The sequence below is a fragment of the Ambystoma mexicanum genome, chromosome 1q, assembly GCF_040938575.1.
Source record: "Ambystoma mexicanum isolate Mex_15411 chromosome 1q, UKY_AmexF1_1, whole genome shotgun sequence".
Classification (NCBI taxonomy): domain Eukaryota; kingdom Metazoa; phylum Chordata; class Amphibia; order Caudata; family Ambystomatidae; genus Ambystoma; species Ambystoma mexicanum.
The window spans coordinates 1,542,371,206-1,542,385,907 of NC_090922.1; the positions used below are offsets into that span (position 1 = coordinate 1,542,371,206).

General features: G+C 43.4%; 2 protein-coding genes across 4 annotated transcripts in view; one reads left to right on the forward strand and one right to left on the reverse strand.

The window, feature by feature from the left end:
• Positions 1-14,702, reverse strand: part of LOC138551563 (zinc finger protein 271-like) — a 259,519-nt gene that overhangs the window by 148,006 nt on the left and 96,811 nt on the right. The window lies entirely within an intron of this gene.
• Positions 1-14,702, forward strand: part of LOC138551589 (zinc finger protein 79-like) — a 59,261-nt gene that overhangs the window by 14,334 nt on the left and 30,225 nt on the right. Inside the window, exons 1-3 of one of the 3 annotated variants that reach the window (XR_011295318.1) lie at positions 1,840-3,315; positions 3,418-3,492; positions 3,580-3,855. The exons of 1 other annotated variant lie outside the window; for it this stretch is intronic. The gene's annotated coding sequence lies outside the window, so the exon portion shown is untranslated. Of the gene's footprint in view, positions 1-1,839; positions 3,493-3,579; positions 3,856-14,702 lie in introns of those variants that run through there. One more of the 3 variants, XR_011295324.1, reaches the window with a different exon arrangement.

Consider the following 14,702-nt stretch of genomic DNA (forward strand, 5'->3'; position numbering starts at 1 on the left):
GGTGTCATCACGAGCTGGGTGGTATCCCGGCGGTAATTCTGCCGGGATAACGGCCAACGCTAATAGCGCTACCACAACTCAATCCGGCGCAATTTGCACCGGATCAAGATTTTCAGGGGGAGGTGGTAAATTCCCATTACCCATTGGGTCCAATGGACCTTAGGACCCAAGGGGTTTGAGGAGCGCTATTACCACCAGCGGTAATTGCTCTGGCAGTAATGGCATCGGAAAGAGTAATTTTTACCTCCAGCAAAAAGCTGGAGGTAAAAATTTCAGTTTCCACCCAACTCGTGATTTGGCCAGCACTTAAATGTGGTGGTAATACTGTTACCACTGCATTTAAGGGCTCAGGTCAAACTCGTGATGAGGCCCACTGTCTGCAGCTTGCTTAGCAATACTGGAAGATGCATCTGGTTAGAAATATTCAAGAAACAGTCAATATTTCTATACAATGGTAATATTCAGTTTCTTTCAGAAAAAAGAAGAAATTAATGAGAGAAGCTAATTCATGACACTATTATAATAAAACAGAATGATGGGGACCATCGGTTTTAATTGAATTTTAAATTAATTGTTATAGATATGAATTTCAATTCATTCATCATCCAGTCTTTGTAAACATAATAACATAAATGTGTTCATTTTGAGGTTACATTCAATATTATAATACAAGGGCATACAAGGTACTCATCACACTTTCTATGCAATAGGCTTTTCACATGGTATATCCACAGAAAGTATACTATGAGGAGAAGATTTTAGAGCTCCTAACAGATGAGAACACGTACATAAAAATTGAACAAGATCCGGTCAGAGAAATATCAAGCATTATTGAAACTACGCTTGAGGAAGCTGAGGACCAAGGATGGATTTCCAACAAGACTAAATTGTTTTTGATTAATGAACATCCTATTACTCCAATCTTCTATGGACTGCCAAAAATACATAAGAACTTGACAAAACCCCCCCTCAGACCGATTGTTGCGGGAACTGATAGTATCTTCAACCCACTAGCAGTTTATGTGGACAAGGCATTACAACCCATAGTCCAAACAACCACAACATATCTTAAAGATACCACAGATTTTCTCAATCACCTAGACACCTTAACAGATATTAACAGAAATGATCTACTGGTTTCGTTTGATGTACAGAGTCTATATACATGCATCCCACATCAAGACGGTTTGGAAGCACTCGAATGGTGTCTACTAAGAAATGAATGTGAAGCAAACAAAACCTTCCTAATGAAATTAAGCAAAATTATACTCATTAACAACTATTTCAGATACAGGACGCAGTACTATTTACAAGCATCAGGAACTTCAATGGGGTCAGCAATGGCCCCAGCCTATGCTAATCTATTCATGTACCATTTGGAGATGAAATGGATTTTGATACCAACAAAATTTAGCAAAAAAATCATCACCTGGAAAAGATACATTGACGATGTTTTCGTCATTTGGAGAGGACAACATCACGAACTAGAGGAATTCCTAAAATACATCAATTCAGGCCACGACAGAATCAAATTCACGATGGAAATTGGAACCCCTAAACTACATTTTTTGGACGTTGAACTAGAGATTGGGGAAGATGGGATAATCACCAATATTTATCACAAACCCACCGATGTTAACAACACGTTACACTTCAGGAGCCATCATCCGACGCATTTAAAGAATAATTTGCCCTACAGTCAATTCCTTAGACTAAAGAGAATTATCTCAACAACTGACACCCTGAGGAATGAAAACCTATTGATGACACAAAGATACAAGGAAAGAGGCTATCCAGAGTCTATCATCAAGAAAGCAGAAGAAAAAACAATCACATTGGAGAGGAAAGACCTCCGTATATCAAGAAATAGATCTAAGGAGATCCCATTTCTCTACGCTTTAAGATATTCAGCACAGAGTCATCACATAACAAGGATGATCAAGAAGAACTGGGGTATAATCAAATTGGATCCACAACTAAAGAGACTATTTCCTGAACCACCCATAATCGCCTACAAGAGGGGTCGGAACTTCAGGGATAGCCTAGTTAAAGCAGAAAGACCGAGAGTGGACAATCAAAGAACCCTCACCAAGAGGAAAATAGGTACGTTTGCCTGTCTCAGTTGTGGCAATTGTAACAACATAATGAAGGGAAGCTATGTAAGACACCCATCAAATGGCCAAAAAATCCCACTAAAGGATTTTGCCACTTGTGACACGAAATCAATCATTTATGGTTTAAGCTGCCCATGCGGCATTTACTATGTTGGACAGACACAAAGGAAAGCCAAGGAGCGCTGGAATGAACACAAAAGTAACATACGTACCAACAGTGTTAACTCACCTGTAGCAAGACATTTTTCCATAAAGAAACATAATATTTCTCAACTAAAGGTTGTGATTTTGGAAATTGTGAACAGAGCCCCAAGAGGTGGCAATCATGCCAGACGTATGAACCAGAGGGAAATCTTCTGGATAGAGAGACTAAACAGTCTAGCTCCCAATGGGATGAACGAAGATTACAGTTTAGCCTCATTTTTGTAACTAAATACTGTTTCCCCTGACCCAATCAGAAACCCAGTGTGGATACAATATCAATTGCTGTTAAATACATTTTTGAATTTGTTCAGTTCACTTAGGATGATTTTTTACTGACATAGGATGTATTAAGTTACAGACCATAGAATGTGAGCATGCTTCTCTTGAAATAGTAAACACACGGATGTCCAATATTCGATTAACTTTTGTCCGTGGTAAACAATAGATTTCCCAGAAGTTACATGAGACACTCCTCACATTTATCTTTCGACTCTTTTCACCTTTATTTCATTTGACTCAAACTCCCTGCACCAGTATAGATATACACCTATATACTATTGGTTAATTACACATTGTTTTCTAAAATATGTCCGTATGACGTCTGTTTTCCCGTCACACGCTGACGTTCTAAACATAGTGACGTCGTCACGCTTCGACGTGATGACGTCATAATGTAAATAGTGGCCATCTTTAGCGAAAACCGTGTAGAACGGTTCGAGCTACAGCACCGGCCATCTTCTCAGGAAGGAGGTAAGAGAATCCTTTGTAAACAGCTCCCCAATTGCATATCATGAGCCTAGAGGCCTTCACAGAATACTCTCCACAGAATGATCCCACCCCATTGTTTTCGTGTATCTAATATAGTATATATACGTGTTTTTACAGACACGAGTGGAGGAATCGCCCATTACTGCACTACCTCCGTACCTGAGGACTCTCTACATACCACAGCGACCCATTCCATGGATGTAGTAGCTTTTTACAGAAATACCGAAAGGTAATATTTTTTCTTAGATATTACATGACTAGATTTTCCTTCATGAATTAAGATCCCGTTTTTAATTGAGCTTTCCCTATTGTCTTTTTATCACATCTACAGGTTGAATAACCATTATTGGGCTGATATTGCTATTGATAATAAATCCAGTTAGGATATTCCACATTGAACATCCAGGTGATTATTATTAAAAATTTCTCCCAAGAGTTAAATGACAGTTATCAGTGAGAATCTAAAATTTGATTATTGTATCATACATTATAGACGAAACAAAGATTAACGGCAATGAAGAGGGCTATCAATTCCTGAAGAAGGGGACACCCCGAAACGCGTCGAGAAAATATTCATCATTACTTTCTTTGGATATATCATGTGAAAAGCCTATTGCATAGAAAGTGTGATGAGTACCTTGTATGCCCTTGTATTATAATATTGAATGTAACCTCAAAATGAACACATTTATGTTATTATGTTTACAAAGACTGGATGATGAATGAATTGAAATTCATATCTATAACAATTAATTTAAAATTCAAGTAAAACCGATGGTCCCCATCATTCTGTTTTATTATAATAGTGTCATGAATTAGCTTCTCTCATTAATTTCTTCTTTTTTCTGAAAGAAACTGAATATTACCATTGTATAGAAATATTGACTGTTTCTACAGTATAAAGGGTGTGCAGGGGACGGGAGAGTTCCACAATCTTGTGGACAATCTGTTGGATTTACATAGGTTAAAACAACCCAGTGTCAAGGTTGTTATTCTCCCCGGCACCCCGTAAATTTTCAACAAATCCTGTAAAAAAACCTTAAACCTAGGTGTGCGCTAGGCAACACAAATATTAGAAATATTCAAGAGACTGATTATTTTCAGTATTTGTCATTGCTAGACTAAAATCATTAATGGGATTGCCTATTAATATTAGCACCCTGTGAGGGACAATCAGATTGTTTCAAATGCTCTAATTGGGGCTACCAGTCATTTGGTCGACAACCAAATGGTCGAATGACCATTTGGTGGACACCAAATGGTCGAAATCCAAATGGTCGAATTTTTTTGGGTTGTTTTGTTTACATTTTTTAAAAAAAATTTTGGGGGGTTCCCCCCAGCCCCCCTTTTTATATATTATTATTTTTTTTTAACCAAACAAAACAAAAAAAAAATATAAATAAATAAATTAAAAATTTCGACCATTTTTTTTCAACCATTTGGTTTCGACCAAATGGTCATTCGATCTTTTTTTTTTTAGACCAAATGAGCGGACACCTCTAATTGGCCCTCTCCAAGTCGTTACCTGGGCGTAAAAGACTCACCTAAAGCGCTCTGTTCCAAATCAGCTTTCCCCATTAGATTTTTTATCAAATTCATTATCGCCTTAGAGGGGTCTGTATCAAGTTTCATATCTGTTGGTGAATCGGTGAGTTGTCTTAGAGATTGTTGTATATATTGGGTAGTATCATGGTAATAATAGTCAACCTTTGTCCGCTGGCTTAATTTGTATCTAGTCATTTTATGCTAATGCTTGCAATTATTTTATTTGTTTCCTCCAGAAGTTCTTAAGGGAAGATATAAAACTAACATGTTCTATGTCAAAAAATATGTTATGCCGGGATTCTCTCATTTGCACTTCTTTTCATTAAACACAAACATTTATGACTTGCATAGCCTGGTATACTCTCCTGACAGGTTTTTTCTTAAATGCAAACACTTCTTCTCATACCACGCTTACTCTCTTCTTTACACCACCACTCAACTAGAACGCAGAGATGCTATGACGCCATTCGGTATAACTGTTCTCATACCAACATCCGCCGCTTACTCCACATCACTCTATGTAAACACTGCTGGTAACACCCCCCCCAGCCAGGCGTTCTCCTCAGGCCTAACGCAGCCACACTTGGTCTGGATAAATCCTGCCAGACCGAACACATACTACTGATCTCTCAACCACCACACCTGCCGCTAAGAAGCAGCTATTACACGAATACCGCACCAGCTGCACACATACCCGGTGCTCACACGCACCTTTGACTCTCTCTACTCTCTCTACTGATCTGAACTTCTGTTCCCAAGGGCGTTCAACCTACCAGCTCCTTCAGACCACACCAATGGTATATAAGGTGCTATATAAATGCAAAATAACAATAACAACAATAACAATACACAAAACATGCTTCAGGTGTTATTCCTATGCTGAAGACACCCAGATTCTGGTCTGTTTAGAACTTTACTGGGCTGAGGTGTCATCTCGCCTTTATGAATGCCTGTTGGCTGTAAGGGTCTTGATGAACAACAATTGGCTCAAGCTAAGCAGGGATAAGACAGAGGTTATGCTGACTCGGCTTCTTGGACTTCTTCCTTCTGGCCATCTGCACTGGGTGTTTCTCCTATTCCGGTGACAGCGTTTAAGAACCAGGGAGTCTAGCTCTCTTCTTCACTGTTGATGGCTCGCCAGGTGAGTGCAGTCTGCAAAACAGGTCACTTCTTGCTTAAGGTGCTCCGCAAGGTCTTACCTTTCTTGCCTATTCGCCTACAAATTGTGGTAGTCACCTCGCTAGTGACGAGTCACCTAGATTACTGCAATGCCCTGTAATTGGCCGAGCCTCTTGGCCTCATACATCGGCTGTAGCTCCTGCAGAACCTCATCTCCCGGGTTTCTACCTCCACCCCTTAGGTCTCCCACATTACCCCTGTGTTACATTCTCTTCACTGGCTCCCAGTGGCCAAAAGGATTGCATTTAAATACCTCTGTTTGGTCGCCAGGGAGCGGATTGCCTTCAAGACAAGATCCTGCCTTACACTCCGGGGCGGTCACTCTGCTCCAGTAATGCTTGTCTTGTTATGATTCCTAAATTCCTAAATTTCGCCTTTGCAGAGTGGGGGGCGGGCTTTCTCTGTTGCCACCGGTGGAATGATCTACCGGTAGCTCTCAGGAATACTGAGAATCATTTGCAATTCCGGCGCTTGCTGATAAATCTGCTATTCTAGCTTTAGTTTGGCCCAGCATGTTTTAAGTCCTAGCGCCCTTTGGGTGAACTTATGTGGTACACGTATGTTTAACATAACATAACATAGCAAAATACTTGTGACTTGGGATGCCTGGTGTACTCTCCTGGCAGGGATTTCTTCTATGAGGTTTGTTTGTACCCGGATACCTTGCGCTTATTGGTAGTGTCATAGGTGGCTGATTATAGCATTGGGATCAGTTGAGGGGGGTCGCCTGGTGGTTGGTGCATGGGGGCGAACAGGGTTCTCACTGCCTGTGGTGTGTGTGTCAGTGGTGGTCAGGAGTACATGGTTGCACTATTGCTGCTGACTGTGCTTGGGAGAGTGGCTACCCTGCTTTTAGTGTGGGCTCAGGTGTCTAAGTTAGATCCCCGTATTCCTAAAGGCTTGTGGTTAAAACAATTATTTCGTTAAAAGCTTTAGGTTGGTTAAGGATTTGGGTTCCCCCTATATTTCTATACAACATGCATAACATTCTCATTCCATAGTTTTGCAATGGACTTGGAACCAGTGCAGAAGAATTTTAGGGTTTTGGGTCAGACTCTGTTTTTTGGTCTTACCTGGCTGGGTCATGGAGTTTGGAGCTAAAGAGCACGATTTGCTCAGTCCATGCCAGTGCTTGCAACCCAGTTCTGCATGCGCTGCTTGCGGGCAGGGTAATGTGTCAAGTCCCGTTGGTCTACTCCATCAGGGCTACATGGAGTCTAACTGCTGCCCTTATGTTGCACGCAGTGCTGCCCAACCGTTTGTGTTTTTGTCTGATTTTGGACTGGTTCTGGCCTGGTTGTAGGGATTGATTTGCCTGGGGGACATGTTATGATATGTTATTTATCATAACATGTCCCCGCGCTTAATACCCAGAGGTTTCTAATCACGGACCCGGGATCGAACCTGTGTTGCTCCATGGTGTCTAGCTTCCAAGGCGAGCACGTTGCCGCTGAGCTATCCTCCCGAGTCATGTTCATGCGGAATGGGCATGGGCATGGTTGTTGGCGGGGTTGTCTAGATAACGGGTACAGTGTCAGGGTCAATAGTTCTGGATATGCATTGGCAGCATTCAGTATTGTATTATAACACTTATTTTTTATATTACAGAAAGACATTAAATTCATGGTCTGAATTCTGGCCATTGTTTACACATCTAAATCGACACATCATTTGGGCTTCTTGCTGTCTTAGTTTTAGTTCCCGATTTCTTCCTCTTGCACCACACACTGCTGTTTGTAGTCCAAAAAATCGAATATTTTTCTTGTGTTCCTGTTGGTGTGTGGACTGGCAGTGGGTTGCCAGGGGTAGTTTCGGTTCTTGCGATCCTATTGTATTCAGGTGTTCCCTGATTCTGGTCCGGGGTTCTCTGATAGTGCTACCCATATAGATCTTCACAGGTACATATGATAGCATATATAACATATTTCATCTGACAGTTAATGTGTTCCTTAATGGCATCACCTCCACGAACCGTGACCTCGCAGCTTACAAACCCTAACTAAAATATCAACAAACTAGCTAGTGAAGCGCAAGTGGATTCTTAAAACCTAGTCCCCAAACACTTGTGCTTTCTTATATGCAAACTCTTCTTTTCATACACAAAACATTTATCACTTGAGATTCATTGGTATACTCACCTGGCAAAGCTTTCTTATATGCAAACTCTTCTTTTCATACACAAAACACTTGTGACTTGAAAGGCCTGGTATACTTTCCTGCCAGTGCTTTCTTATATGTGTGTTGCTCACACTCGCAAATTTTACAGTTTCTCATAACTTTTCGTTCCTTCTCTTTTACTTCATTTACTTCTGTTCGCGTTCGGTCTTGTTGCCAAAATACCATGGTATCCCCTTCTCCCTCAGACAGAGTCACCCGTTTGCTGTAGCGGGAATGGCTTCTCCCGCAGTGAACCTGCCCCGGCTCGCTGGCATCCTGCTTCCTTACTTCGGGCTCGCCTTTCCGGCTATGTGGGTCCTCTTCCCACGGCTCTCGTCTGCCTGTTCCCCCTTCTCTTGGACCGCCACAGCGCAGAGGCTGCTCTTCGGTACAGCGGCATGCCATGCAGCGGTCCTGCCTCTTACGCTTTCTCCCATGAGCCAGTTTGCTCCACGGACCTCACATTCGCCCAGCAGTCCCCCGATCAGCACCAACATCACTTGACCTTTCCAACCAGCTCCTCCCTGTCAGCTGTCTTTGCTGTTTAAATGTCCTGGCCAGTATGGGCTCACAACAACCAGAGTGCAGTTTACGCTCTGGTCCTTCATCGATCTCTACAACTCAGCTCATCTTCCTTGTGGCAGTGCTTTTGTCCTTAGAAGAAGGGAAGTCAGTTTTTAATAACTTGTAGACATAGGGGGCCTCATTATAAGTTTTACGCTGACGGAATGAAGGGGGCCGGTACAGGACCGGCCCCCTTCATTCCGTCAGGGCTGATTACAGGGTTCCCATCATGGGACCCGGATCGCACGCCTGGGTAAACCAGGCGTGCTTTCCGGGTCCCGCGAGGGGAAGAAGGAGGTAACAGCGGGACACTCATAATGTGCCCGTTGTTACCTCCATCCCCATTCCCATTGAGCCCTGTGGGGGCTCAAATAGGAATGGGGAATGGTTCCTGCAAGGAGGACTTACCGGGTCCTCTTATGTCGGAGTAACCCGGTAAGTGCCCATTGCAGGAACCCGGTGAAGGAGCACGGTTTGGAGGCAGCCATGGAGCTAGTAGCTCCATGGCTGCCTCCAAACTCGTAATGAGGCCCAGGGCCTCATTACGACCCTTGCATTCCGGGAATGAAGGGGGCCGGTACGGGACCGGCCCCCTTCATTCCGGGAGCGCGTATTACGAGGTTGCCGTCGCGGGACCCGGATCAGACGTCTGGTTAAACCAGACGTCTTTTCCGGGTCCCGCGAGGGGAAGAGGGAGGTAATAACGGGCCTGATGTAATCTGCCCGTTATTACCTCCCTCCCCATTCCCATTGAGCCCTATGGGGGATCAAATGGAAATGTGGATGGGTTTCTGCAAGGAGGAATTACTGGGTCCTCCTATGTCGGAATGACCCGGTAAGTCCCCATTGCAGGAACCCGGTAAAGGAGCCCGCTTTGCTCCATGGCTACCACCAAGCTCGTAATGATGCTCACAGTCTGGGAAGGTGTTCTTAGTCATTTTAAATGACACGTTTGATGACTTGTATGTAGAGTTTAAAGGAGTATTTTCACTAGTGTTGGAGGGGGAATGAAGAGGGCTAAAACAGTATGCTATTAAGGCATGGGGAATAGAAGTGCTATCCTTAAAGAAAGGGGATAGCAAGTCTTGTCCGATGATGTCATGACATTCCCCTGTGGGTCACTTCTCCCCATGTGGTCCTCCCTCCTATGGCCACCACCGAGGGTCAGGCTGAGGTAGCGGCTGCCATCCCCGTGCCACATGAGGGTAAGCTGCCACTGGGAAAGGAGTGATGACACCATCAGATTCATCACACAGGAAAACACACCTAATTGCCTAGCTCGTTACCTTTCCAGTGTTTCACCAGCAATGGCTTGCAATGGAAAGCAATGTGGTTGGAGATCCAGAAACCAGCTGTAGTGAAGGTCCAAAAGGTGCCAATTGAAGACACGACACAGAGGATGGAGTACGTAAAATGTGAGGTATCCCAGACTTTATTATTATTTTTTTTAAATTGTATTTGGTTTGCAGTCTACATATCATAGACAAAGGAAACCTTAACAATTTAATAGAGAAAAAAGAGGAACTTCCTTCTATAAAACTAATAAAACGAGCAGTTTCTTACCCCTCTTAGGTAGGGGAAAAGAAATCAATTCTAAAGTAGTGAAAGGAGGGAAGAGAGAAGTAAAGGGAGTAACAAGAGAAGGGAGAAGTGAAAGGGGGAATAAAACAAGCAGAATATAATAAATATTTAGGAGGTTAGATGAGAAGAAAAAGGGAGAGAGGAGAGGAAGGATAGCAGGCGGGAGCGTAGCAGTTCAGAAGTCGAGGAAAGGAAACAGAAGCCATCTCTTTTCTCTTCTCCAGCTCGTGTCCAGATGGGTTTTCAGATTAATAATTATGCGAGTTCCCCTGATGTAATAGCTCCTTATCTTTTTTCTGTCTTTGCTTCCAGTCCTCCTCATATCTTGGTTTCTTCAAAGTCCTGTCCTTTAGTTGCGCTTATAATTCCGGTTTCCCCTTTGTCAGGTTTTTTACGATGCTGGTTTTTATCTACTTCTTCACTTCTTCTCTCAAGTTTAGATGTTTCCCTATACCAAGCGCAGGGATTGAAGTAGGTTCACCACTGCTGCTGTAAATTGGATTTCGTGGCCTGAAATTATTCTGTGCCACGTATTTTCTGATGCTAACCAGTCCGATCTTTCTACGAATCTTCCTAGTTTTTTCAGCCGTAGGTCCCATGTTCCTATGCATTCAGTTAGTAGATGTCTCAGGGATTGGTTTCCTGGGACTGCACATCCCTTGCAGTATAACACTGTCCGTTCCGACTGTTTCCGGATATTTAGTATTTCCCCCGTCGGTAGTATATTCAGTCTTGCTCTGAGGAAGTTGTTTCTAATTTTTGCATCCGGAAAGTTTTCTAGATACCTTGGGAGGCTACCTATTTTCTTGTCAACTATCAGAAAGGTGTTTTTCGGTGTTGATGATATTTTCTATCGTGTCTATCCAATCCAATACTTCCAGCTCCCGTTTTACTTTCAGTCGATTATTCTCCAGTATTTCCAAACTTAAGTCTGTTCTCAAGATTGCAGTTTTTATTTTCAGTTTAAGTCCCTGTAGGATTTCAGATAGATATGGTGTTCATTGATGTCCTCATATAGGGATCCCTTTTTGGGATTTATGATCTCCCTGTAGAAGGACGTCAGTTTCCATTCCGCCAAGTAGTTCAAAGACTTTAGACCCAGTTTGAAGTTCAGTTGCCCACCTGATGTATTCCATGGTAGATTAAGGGCTTTCTTCCAAATTCTGCCTTCTGCTTTGGCCCAATTAAAGTTCGATAGTTGTGGTTTGGCTTCTAGGCCATATAGCAAGACTGGAACTATTTTGCTCAGGTAGTATTTTATCATTGGGACCACTGAGAATTTGCAGTATCTATTCCTGATGTTAGTCAGGTGAGGAATTAACGAGAGGGCTTTAGAGAGCATGTCTCTCTCTAGTGTGTAGCTGGATGGGCTAGCATAGATCTTATATCCCAAGTATGTGAGATCTTCCAGTTGAGGAATGATTTGCCCATCCAGGATCCAGTGCTTATAATTCACTTTTTTCCTTGGGTGCTTGAATACTAGTATCCTGGATTTCTTGGGGTTTATTAACAACCCATTTTCCTTGGCATATTCACTTAGTCCGTTCAGTAATCTTTGCAGACCAATGGCGGTTCTATCAAGCAGGATGATGTCGTCCGCGTAGGCCAGCCAGAATATTTTTCTTCTATTAATTTCTGGACTGGCCAGCGCGGACGAGATCAGATGTTCTCCTGTGTCTGCCAGGAATAAATTGAAAAATGTGGGTGCCCCCAGGCAACCCTGCCTTACCCCTCTTTCCACTGAGACTGATTCAGAGAGGTGGCCACTGTTGTCTAGGCGCACCCTTACACTTGTTCCCCTGTGTATTTCAATTATCCAGGCTCCATACAGTGGTGTCCCTCCCCTGGCCAGTGATGTTTCGCTGAGGAGATTCAAAATAGCTCCATTTAGGGCCGTTGATAGTCCTTTTCTGAATCCTGTTTGGGATCTGGATAACACCCCCTCCTGTTCTATCCCAGACTTTATTCAAACAAACAAAACAGCTGGGGGCGACAAGACTGACCAACACGCTCTCACTTGAGTTTTCAGAGCTTTTGAGGTGCTGATTCATCACTGCTGATGTCATAATGACAAACAAGTGTGAGGGGTCAGTAATGCGAGAACGACATGTCGTTTTCTCAATTTTAGACATTTTATTGATACCAAAAAGTCTAAAGAAAACCTAACTAAATCTACTCTGCCAGGGAGCTCGCTACCTAGTATAGGTTCTAAGGGAAAGTCTCCTAGCATACACAAAACTGGTCCTCACACTAAACATCAAAACATACAAAGTAAATCACAAAGAACATAAATAAATGATTACTAAACAACCAGTCACCTGGATTACCTTCACATGTCCTGGGTAGAGCCCTTTCCCAGGATTGTCCAAAGTCAATCTGTCCAAGTCTTCAGGCCCTCATTACAAGTTTGCTGGTCCAGAATTAACGGTGCTAGTAGAACTGTACCAGCACCGTTTTCCAGACCGGCAAACTACAAGTTCTGCGGGCAGGTGCCATCCCACCGGCACCCGCACGCATGGATTGCACGGAAACACCGGCACCATTACAACATGGTGCCAGTGTTTCTGCAGTCCCCATTCCCGTGGAGTTCTATGGGATTGCACAGGAATGGGGATTTACAGAGTTGCCAGCGCCAGATTTACCAGACCACTGGGGCTGTAATGCCCTGGTAATTCCGGCAAGTCCGTCGCCGCTAATTCACTATGGGTCCGGCAGCAGCCTGCCGGTCTTACCGGCACGGCTACCGCCGGACTCGTAATGAGGCCCAAAGTCTTGAATTAGTTCTTGAAAGTTCCAAAAGAAACAAAAGTTCACCGAAATAAAAATCCACTGGCAATGGTTTTTATCCATCTGTTGAAAAGTTCACCTTCCAATTCCAATATAAAAAACAGGACCAATGGCAATGCTGGATATCCACGTTCCAGGATGGACATGTCACAGTTCAAAAGACAAAAGTACCACTTCTACTTCAACAACTGTCCATATGTTTGTAACTTCTGCAGCGTCTTTAGTATAACTTGTCCGGATGCTTCTTCTTAGGGCGTTGCTCTCCTGTCGAAAGCCCCCTTCTGCTACTTCAGCTGTGGAAAGCTCCACAGGGTTCTACTGCTTCAAAGCCTTCAATATAGCATTTTCAGGCAATATTATAGACAACCACAGTTCTGATTCAACTTGGCAGTTAATGATTGTTGGGGAACATAAAGACCAGACTCTTCGACCTCCACAGGTAGGCAAGGCACTCTTCCTTCCTATGCCATAAGAAAGGGGCCGCCTTTTTGCCTCTCTGTCTGTTTTACTGCTACCAATATAATCTTCCTTTGCTTCCAGACTGCTGCACTCTCAGCTACAACAGTCTCAGCTTTACATATTATGGACCTAACCTCTTACCAGCACCCAGCTCTCTTCTCCAGTTCATGCACACCTTCTTGGTTCCAGTTGCTATCCCAAAGCTGTATTGCAACTCTTCCAGCTTTGTATAACCTTGTCACTCGTGTATCAGAGGACACTGGACCTTTAACAACTTCAAAAGACAGGCAGTTCCATTTTAATAGGGCAGGTTTTATTGTAGAAAGTATTTGCCTACTCTTTGCTTCAGCAACTTCTACAATTATAGAATACTTGTTCTGGATGTTCCAAAATTCAAGTTTCACAAGAAAAACAGATTTAGATATACGTGACCACTCTTTGATGAAGAATTTTAGCTTCAAGGAACTGTAAAGTCTTGCATTTGCTTTCTTTCATACAGAGTAATTACTTTGCCTCTTGTCAGGAATAGTAATTGTCCATATGTGACCTCTCTTTGATGTGATAATACTTGTAACAATTCGTAAAAGTCAATTGTAAACTTCAGAGTGATTTCAAACGGCGTTCTTGAAAGGATACAGCAGACAGGTGAGTTTCCAGGCCCTTTGTACGGCCCTGGCTTCTCACTTCATCTCTAAAACCCAGAACATCCTGTCCACCCTCTCGGCCTCTCCTGCTACTCCCTCCAAGCTCTCATCTCCCCCTGGCTCCCCTGTGGCCACCCCTTCTGTCTTCTCCGCCTTTCCTCTCTTCTCCCCTGATGAGGTTTCTAGACAAGTCCGATCAATGAAAACCTCATCTAAACAGGTTCTCCCCTGGTCTTCCAAAACCATCAAGGACCACATTGACACCCTCGCCCCAGCCTTGGTCTGACTTCTACCACTCCTTCGCCTCCGGCACCTTCCCCTCCCCCCTGAAGCACGTTCTTGTGCACCCTCTTCTCAAGAAGCCCTCAGCCGATCCCTCCCTTCCGTTTAATTATTGCCCAATCTCTATCACGCCTTTCCAGGGCAAACTCCTGGAAATGCTGGCCATCTCCATCTTAATCCTCATACTGAATCTATTTGCTGTCTCCATGACCATCAGTCTGGTTTCAGAGCAGCCAGAAGCACAGAAACTGCTCTCCTGAACATCCGTGAATACCTGTTCTCTAACCTTGATGCTAATCACCCCTCTGCCCTCATCCTACTTGATCTCTCCTCTGCCTTTGACAGGGTTAACCATGCCATCCTGCTCAACCGTCTCCATGATAATCTGGGTATCACTGATCAGGCACTGGCCTGGTTA